General features: G+C 47.0%; 1 pseudogene; it reads right to left on the bottom strand.

Moving 5' to 3' along the window:
- LOC119328768 overlaps positions 1-9,725 on the bottom strand; it is a 29,937-nt pseudogene that overhangs the window by 8,148 nt on the left and 12,064 nt on the right.

Below are 9,725 nucleotides of genomic sequence, written 5' to 3' on the forward strand. Positions count from 1 at the left end.
CGATGGTGGACTTGCAACTGGGGCAATTATGATAACAAACAGACCAGTTGCGAGTCCAAGGTCGAGTTGCAAGTGGCATCGAGTAAACACCGCCCCGAGTTGCGAGTCGATGGTCGAGTTGCAACTGGGGCATTCAGGCCCTCGCAGTTGCGAGTCGATGCTAGAGTTGCAATTAGGGCAACCATGTCAAACAAGAAGACAAAAAATTGACCAGTTGTGAGTCGATGGTCTAGTTGCAAGTGGCATCAAGTAAACACCCCCCCCTCGAAGTAGCGGGTCGGGGGTCGAGTTCTAACGGGGGCATTCGGTCCCTCACAGTTGCGAGTCGATGGTAGACTTGCAACTGGGGCAATTATGGCAAAAAAGAAACACAACAAAACATACCACTTGCAAGTTCATGGTCGAGTTGCAAAGTGGCACCGAGTAAACACCCCCCAGTTGCAAGTCGATGGTCGAGTCGCAACTGGGGCATGCGGGGCCCACGGTTCCTTGTATTTCATCGGTAAAACCAAAAAGTTGCTTGTATTTACAAGGAAAGTAATTGTGAACAAACAAAAACAACAAACAACAACAGTAACAACAACAACACACAACAAAAACAGACCAGTTGCAAGTCCAAGGTCGAGTTGCGAAGTGGCATTGAGTAAACACCCCCCCTGAGTTGCGAGTCGATGGTCAAGTTGCAGCTGGGGCATTTGGGGCCTTGCAGCTGAGAGTTGATGGTGGACTTGCAATTGGGGCAATTATGGCAAAAAAGAAAGACAAAAAAAGACTAGTTGTGAGTCCAAGGTCGAGTTGCAAGTGGCATCGAGTACACCCCCCTAAGTGTTGGGGAACGTAGCAGAAATTCAAAAAATTTCCTACGTATCACCAAGATCTATCTATGGAGAGACCAGCAACGAGTAGAAAGGGAGTGCATCTACATACCCTTGTAGATCTCTAAGCGGAAGCGTTCAAGTGAACGGGGTTGATGGAGTCGTACTCGTCGTGATTCAGATCACCGATGATCAAGTGTCGAACGGACGGCACCTCCGCGTTCAACACACGTACAGCCCGGTGACGTCTCCCACGCCTTGATCCAGCAAGGAGAGAGGGAGAAGTTGAGGAAGACTCCATCCAACAGCAGCACAATGGCGTGGTGGTGGTGGAGGAGCGTGGCAATCCCGCAGGGCTTCGCCAAGCACCATGGGAGAAGAGGAGGAGGGAGAGGGGCAGGGCTGCACCAACGAGAGATCAAATCGCGTTTTCTGGGCAGCCCCTAGGCCTCATATATATAGGGGAAGGGGAGGGCTGCGCCCCCTTTAGGGTTTCCCACCCCAAGGGGCGGCGGCCAGCCTCCAGATGGCATCTGGTGCGGCGGCCAAGAGGGGGGGAGGAGTCCATCCTCCCCAAGGCACCTCGGAGGTGCCTTCCCCCTTGAGGACTCTTCCCTCTAGGGTTCCCTAGGCGCATGGGCCTCTTGGGGCTGGTGCCCTTGGCCCATGTAGGCCAAGGCGCACCCCCTACAGCCCATGTGGCCCCCCGGGGCAGGTGGCCCCACCCGGTGGGCCCCCGGGACCCTTCCGGTGGTCCCGGTACAATACCGATGACCCCGAAACTTGTCCCGATGGCCGAAACAGGACTTCCCATATATAAATCTTTACCTCCGGAACTCCTCGTGACGTCCGGGATCTCATCCGGGACTCCGAACAACATTCGGTAACCACATACAAGCTTCCTTTATAACCCTAGCGTCATCAAACCTTATGTGTGTAGACCCTACGGGTTCGGGAGACATGCAGACATGACCGAGACGTTCTCCAGTCAATAACCAACAGCGGGATCTGGATACCCATGTTGGCTCCCACATGTTCCACGATGATCTCATCGGATGAACCACGATGTCAAGGACTCAATTGATCCCGTATTCAATTCCCTTTGTCTAGCGGTATTTTACTTGCCCGAGATTCGATCGTCGGTATACCGATACCTTGTTCAATCTCGTTACCGGCAAGTCACTTTACTCGTTTCGTAACACATCATCCCGTGATCAACTCCTTGGTCACATTGCGCATATGATGATGTCCTACCGAGTGGGCCCAGAGATACCTCTTCGTTTACATGAACAAGGAAATATAATAATAATGCTTTTATTATTGCCTCTAGGGCATATTTCCAACAGTCTCCCACTTGCACTAGAGTCAATAATCTAGTTACATTGTGATGAATCGAACACCCATGGAATTCTGGTGTTGATCATGTTTTGCTCTAGGGAGAGGTTTAGTCAACGGATCTGCTACATTCAGGTCCGTATGTACTTTACAAATCTCTATGTCTCCATCTTGAACATTTTCACGAATGGAGTTGAAGCGACGCTTGATGTGCCTTGTCTTCTTGTGAAACCTGGGCTCCTTGGCAAGTGCAATAGCTCCAGTGTTGTCACAGAAGAGCTTGATCGGCCCCGACGCATTGGGTATGACTCCTAGGTCGGTGATGAACTCCTTCACCCATATTGCTTCATGTGCTGCCTCCGAGGCTGCCATGTACTCCGCTTCACATGTAGATCCCGCCACGACGCTTTGCTTGCAACTGCACCAGCTTACTGCCCCACCATTCAAAATATACACGTATCCGGTTTGTGACTTAGAGTCATCCAGATCTGTGTCAAAGCTAGTGTCGACGTAACCCTTTACGACGAGCTCTTCGTCACCTCCATAAACGAGAAACATTTCCTTAGTCCTTTTTAGGTACTTCAGGATATTCTTGACCGCTGTCCAGTGTTCCTTGCCGGGATTACTTTGGTACCTTCCTACCAAACTTACGGCAAGGTTTACATCAGGTCTGGTACACAACATGGCATACATAATAGAACCTATGGCTGATGCATAGGGGATGACGCTCATCTCATCTATATCTTCTGCCGTGGTCGGACATTGAGCTGAGCTCAATTTCATACCTTGTAACACATGCAAGAACCCCTTCTTGGATTGATCCATATTGAACTTCTTCAATATCTTATCAAGGTATGTGCTTTGTGAAAGACCTATGAGGCGTCTCGATCTATCTCTATAGATTTTGATGCCTAATATATAAGCAGCTTCTCCAAGGTCCTTCATTGAAAAACTTTTATTCAAGTAGGCCTTGATGCTGTCCAAGAGTTCTATATCATTTCCCATCAAAAGTATGTCATCTACATATAATATGAGAAATGCTACAGAGCTCCCACTCACTTTCTTGTAAACGCAGGCTTCTCCATAAGTCTGTGTAAACCCAAACGCTTTGATCATCTCATCAAAGCGAATGTTCCAACTCCGAGATGCTTGCACCAGCCCATAAATCGAGCGTTGGAGCTTGCACACTTTGTCAGCATTCTTAGGATCGACAAAACCTTCCGGCTGCATCATATACAATTCTTCCTTAAGGAAACCATTAAGGAATGCCGTTTTGACGTCCATTTGCCATATCTCATAATCATAGAATGCGGCAATTGCTAACATGATTCGGACGGACTTCAGCTTCGCTACCGGTGAGAAAGTCTCATCGTAGTCAACCCCTTGAACTTGTCGATAACCCTTAGCGACAAGCCGAGCTTTATAGATGGTCACATTACCATCCGCGTCTGTCTTCTTCTTAAAGATCCATTTATTTTCTATGGCTCGCCGCTCAACGGGCAAGTCAGTCAAAGTCCATACTTTGTTTTCATACATGGATCCTATCTCGGATTTCATGGCTTCTAGCCATTTGTCGGAATCTGGGCCCGCCATCGCTTCTTCATAGTTCGAAGGTTCACCATTGTCTAACAACATGATTTCCAAGACAGGGTTGCCGTACCACTCTGGTGCGGAACGTGTCCTTGTGGACCTTCGAATTTCAGTAGGGGCTTGATCAGAAGTATCTTGATCATTATCATTAACTTCCTGCTGGCATCTCAGGAACATTTTCTTGAGTTGCGCCATTTTCCAGTTCAAGAGGCAATACTTCATCAAGCTCTACTTTCCTCCCACTTACTTCTTTCGAGAGAAACTCTTTCTCCAGAAAGGACCCATTCTTGGCAACAAAGATCTTGCCTTCGGATCTGAGGTAGAAGGTGTACCCAATAGTTTCTTTTGGGTATCCTATGAAGACGCATTTTTCCGACTTGGGTTCGAGCTTTTCAGGTTGAAGTTTCTTGACATAAGCATCGCATCCCCAAACTTTTAGAAATGACAGCTTAGGTTTCTTCCCAAACCATAATTCATACGGTGTCGTCTCAACGGATTTCGACGGAGCCCTATTTAAAGTGAATGCGGCAGTCTCTAAAGCATAGCCCCAAAAAGAAAGCGGTAAATCGGTAAGAGACATCATAGATCGCACCATATCTAACAGAGTGCGATTACGACGTTCGGACACACCATTACGCTGAGGTGTTCCAGGCGGCGTGAGTTGTGAAACTATTCCACATTTTCTTAAGTGTGCCCCAAACTCGTGACTCAAGTATTCTCCTCCACGATCTGATCGTAGAAACTTGATTTTCCTGTCACGTTGATTTTCAACCTCACTCTGAAATTCCTTGAACTTTTCAAAGGTTTCAGACTTGTGTTTCATTAAGTAGATATACCCATACCTACTTAAATCCTCAGTGAGGGTGAGAACATAACGATAGCCACCGCGAGCCTCAACACTCATCGGACCGCACACATCAGTATGTATGATTTCCAATAAGTCGGTTGCTCGCTCCATTGTTCCTGAGAACGGAGTCTTGGTCATTTTACCCATAAGGCATGGTTCGCACGTGTCAAATGATTCATAATAAAGAGACTCTAAAAGTCCATCAGCATGGAGCTTCTTCATGCGTTTGACACCTATGTGACCAAGGCGGCAGTGCCACAGGTATGTGGGACTATCATTATCAACCTTACTTCTTTTGGTACTCACATTATGAATATGTGTAGCATCACGTTCGAGATTCATAAGGAATAAACCATTCACCATAGGAGCATGACCATAAAACATATCTCTCAAAAAAATGGAACAACCATTATTCTCAGATTTAAAAGAGTAGCCATCTCGAATTAAACGAGATCCCGATACAATGTTCATGCTCAAAGCTGGCACTAAATAACAATTATTAAGGTTTAAAACTAATCCCGAAGGGAGATGCAGAGGTAGCGTGCCGACGGCGATCACATTGACCTTGGAACCATTCCCGACGTGCATCGTCACCTCGTCCTTTGCCAGTTTCCGCTTATTCCGCAGCCCCTGCTTTGAGTTACAAATGTGAGCAACTGCACCGGTATCAAATACCCAGGAGCCACTACGGGCACTAGTAAGGTACACATCAATTACATGTATATCACATATACCTTTTGTTTTGCCGGCCTTCTTATCCGCTAAGTACTTAGGGAAGTTCCGCTTCCAGTGACCGCTTCCCTTGCAATAAAAGCACTCAGTCTCGGGCTTGGGTCCATTCTTTGGCTTCTTCCCGGCAGCTTGCTTGCCGGGCGCGGCAACCTCCTTGCCGTCCTTCTTGAAGTTCTTTTTACCCTTGCCTTTCTTGAACTTAGTGGTTTTATTGACCATCAACACTTGATGTTCCTTCCTGACTTCTACCTCTGCTGATTTCAGCATAGAAAATACTTCAGGAATGGTCTTTTCCATCCCCTGCATATTGAAGTTCATCACAAAGCTCTTGTAGCTTGGTGGAAGCGACTGGAGGATTCTGTCAATGACCGCATCATCCGGGAGATTAACACCCAGCTGAGTCAAGCGGTTATGCAACCCAGACATAGTGAGTATGTGCTCACTGACAGAACTGTTTTCCTCCATCTTACAGCTGAAGAATTTGTCGGAGACTTCATATCTCTCAACCCGGGCATGAGCTTGGAAAACCATTTTCAGCTCTTCGAACATCTCATATGCTCCATGTCTCTCAAAACGCTTTTGGAGCCCCGGCTCTAGGCTGTAAAGCATGCCGCACTGAACGAGGGAGTAGTCATCGAAATGTGCCTGCCAAGCGTTCATAACATCTTGTTCTGCAGGGAGAACGGGTGCGTCACCAAGCGGTGCTTGTAGGACATAATCTTTCTTGGCAGCTATGAGGATGATCCTCAGGTTCCGGACCCAGTCCGTATAGTTGCTGCCATCGTCTTTCAGCTTAGTTTTCTCTAGGAACGCGTTGAAGTTGAGGACTACGTTGGCCATTTGATCTACAAGACATATTGCAAAGATTTTAGACTAAGTTCATGATAATTAAGTTCAACTAATCAAATTATTAGTGGACTCCCACTTAGATTAGACATCCCTCTATCCATCTAAGTATTACATGATCCGAGTTAAACTAGACCGTGTCCGATCATCACGTGAGACGGACTAGTCAACATCGGTGAACATCTTCATGTTGATCGTATCTTCTATACGACTCATGCTCGACCTTTCGGTCTTCTGTGTTCCGAGGCCATGTCTGTACATGCTAGGCTCGTCAAGTCAACCTAAGTGTTTGCATGTGTAAATCTGTCTTACACCCGTTGTATGTGAACGTCTGAATAAAACACCCGATCATCACGTGGTGTTTTGAAACAACGAACTGTCGCAACGGTGCACAGTTAGGGGGAACACTTCTTGAAATTAGTATGAGGGATCACCTTATTTACTACCGTCGTTCTAAGTAAACAAGATGCAAAACATGATAAACATCACATGCAATCAAATAATAAATGTGACATGATATGGCCAATATCACATAGCTCCTTTGATCTCCATCTTGGGGCTCCATGATCATCTTGTCACCGGCTTGACACCATGATCTCCATCATCATGATCTCCATCATCGTGTCTCCATGAAGTTGCTCGCCAACTATTACTTCTACTACTATGGCTAACGCGTTTAGCAATAAAGTAAAGTAATTTACATGGCGTTTCTCGATGACACGCAGGTCATAGAAAAGAATAAAGACAACTCCTATGGCTCCTGCCGGTTGTCATACTCATCGACATGCAAGTCGTGAATCCTATTACAATAGCATGAACATCTCATACATCACATATAGATCATTCATCATTCATCACAACTTTGGCCATATCATATCACAAACCACTTGCTGCAAAAACAAGTTAGACGTCCTCTAATTGTTGTTGCAAGTTTTTTTACGTGGCTGAATTAGAGTTCTAGCAAGATCGTCTTCTTACCTACGTTAAAGCCACAACGTGATTTGTCAACTTCTATTTACCCTTCATAAGGACCCTGTTCATCGATTCCGCTCCAACTAAAGTAGGAGAGACAAACACCCGCCAGCCACCTTATGCATCTAGTGCATGTTAGTCGGTGGAACAGGTCTCACGTAAGCGTACGTGTAAGGTTGGTCCGGGCCGCTTCATCCCACAATACTGCTGAAGCAAGAAAGGACTAGTAACGGCAAGAAAGTTTACAAATCTACGCCCACAACAAATTGTGTTCTACTCGCGCAAGAAGAACTACGCATAGACCTAGCTCATGATGCCACTGTTGGGGAACGTTGCAGAAAACAAAAATTTTCCTACTCGTTTCACCAAGATCATCTAGGAGTTCATCCAGCAACGAGTGATTAGATGCATCTACATACCTTTGTAGATCGCGAGCGGAAGCGTTCAAAAGAACGGTGATGATGTAGTCGTACTCGACGTGATCCAAATCACCGATGACCAGCGCCGAACGGACGGCACCTCCGCGTTCAACACACGTACGGAACAGCCACGTCTCCTCCTTCTTGATCCAGCAAGGGAGGGAGGAGAAGTTGAGGGAGATGGCACCAGCAGCAGCACGACGGCGTGGTGTTGATGGAGCTGCAGTACTCCGGCAGAGCTTCGCTAAGCACTATGGAGGTGGAGGAGGTGTTGGGGAGGGAGAAGGAGGCAACCAAAGGCCAAGGCGTTCAGGTATGAAGTCCCTCCTCTCCCCCACTATATATAGGAGGGCCAAGGGGGGGGTGGCCGGCCCTAGGAGATCCAATCTCCTAGGGGGTGCGGCGGCCAAGGGGGGTTTCCCTTCCCCCCAAGGCACCTAGGAGGTGCCTTCCCCTCCTAGGACTCTTTCCCCCATAAACCCTAGGCGCATGGGCCTATGTGGGGCTGGTGCCCTTGGCCCATTAGGCCAAGGCGCACCCCCTACAGCCCATGTGCCCCCCCGGGACAGGTGGACCCACCCGGTGGACCCCCGGGACCCTTCCGGTGGTCCCGGTACAATACCGATAACCCCGAAACTTGTCCCGATACCCGAAACAGGACTTCCCATATATAAATCTTTACCTCCGGACCATTCCGGAACTCCTCGTGACGTCCGGGATCTCATCCGGGACTCCGAACAACATTCGGGTTACTGCATATACATATCCTTACAACCCTAGCGTAACTTAACCTTAAGTGTGTAGACCCTACGGGTTCGGGAGACAAGCAGACATGACCGAGACGACTCTCCGGTCAATAACCAACAGCGGGATCTGGATACCCATGTTGGATCCCACATGCTCCACGATGATCTCATCGGATGAACCACGATGTCGAGGATTCTATCAACCCCGTACGTTATTCCCTTTGTCTATCGATATGTTACTTGCCCGAGATTCGATCGTCGGTATCCCAATACCTCGTTCAATCTCGTTACCAGCAAGTCACTTTACTCGTACCGTAATGCATGATCCCGTGACCAGACACTTGGTCACTCTGAGCTCCTTATGATGATGCATTACTGAGTGGGCCCAGTGATACCTCTCCGTCATACGGAGTGACAAATCCCAGTCTTGATCCATGTCACCCAACAGACACTTTCGTAGATACCCGTAGTCTACCTTTATAGTCACCCAGTTACGTTGTGACGTTTGGCATACCCAAAGCACTCCTACGGTATCCGGGAGTTACACGATCTCATGGTCTAAGGAAAAGATACTTTGACATTGGAAAACTCTAGCAAACGAACTATACGATCTTGTGCTATGTTTAGGATTGGGTCTTGTCCATTACATCATTCTCCCAATGATGTGATCTTGTTATCAATGACATCCAGTGTCCATAGTCAGGAAACCATGACTATCTGTTGATCAACGAGCTAGTCAACTAGAGGCTCACTAGGGACATGTTGATGTCTGTTATTCACACATGTATTACGATTTCCGGATAACACAATTATAGCATGAATAAAGACAATTATCATGAACAAGGAAATATAATAATAATGCTTTTATTATTGCCTCTAGGGCATATTTCCAACAGGTTAGGGTTACAGGGGGAGTGGGGAGTTATGGGGAGAGGGAGTGGTTGGGCCGGCCTGGTGGGGTGGCCGGCTGGGCCGGTAGGGTTGGCCCAGTTGGGCCACGGCCCAGGGGGGTTTCTCTTTTTTTTCTGTTTTGTTTTTATCTATTTGCATTTCTGTTTTTAAACATTTTAAATTATTTAGACATTTTATAAAAATGTGTTTGCTGCACCATAATTACCTTTGTAATATTTGGCAACCACCGAACATTTTTGTTTCAATTTTTGAAAACTTTTATTGCCGACATTAATTTTAAATTTGAATTTGACGTGGTTTGAACTAACGGACGTTTAGCAACAGTAATCGGGATGACATGGCATGATTAGCGTGGGATTACTGTAGCAAGATTATCCAGGCGTTACACATTCAGGCCCCTCGCAGTTGCGAGTCGATGGTGGACTTGCAATTGGGGCAATCATGGAAAAAAAGAAGAAAAGACAAACTAGTTGCGAGTCGATGGTCTAGTTGCAAATGGCACCAAGTAAAC

This window comes from Triticum dicoccoides, chromosome 7A (genome assembly GCF_002162155.2).
Source record: "Triticum dicoccoides isolate Atlit2015 ecotype Zavitan chromosome 7A, WEW_v2.0, whole genome shotgun sequence".
NCBI classification, from domain to species: domain Eukaryota; kingdom Viridiplantae; phylum Streptophyta; class Magnoliopsida; order Poales; family Poaceae; genus Triticum; species Triticum dicoccoides.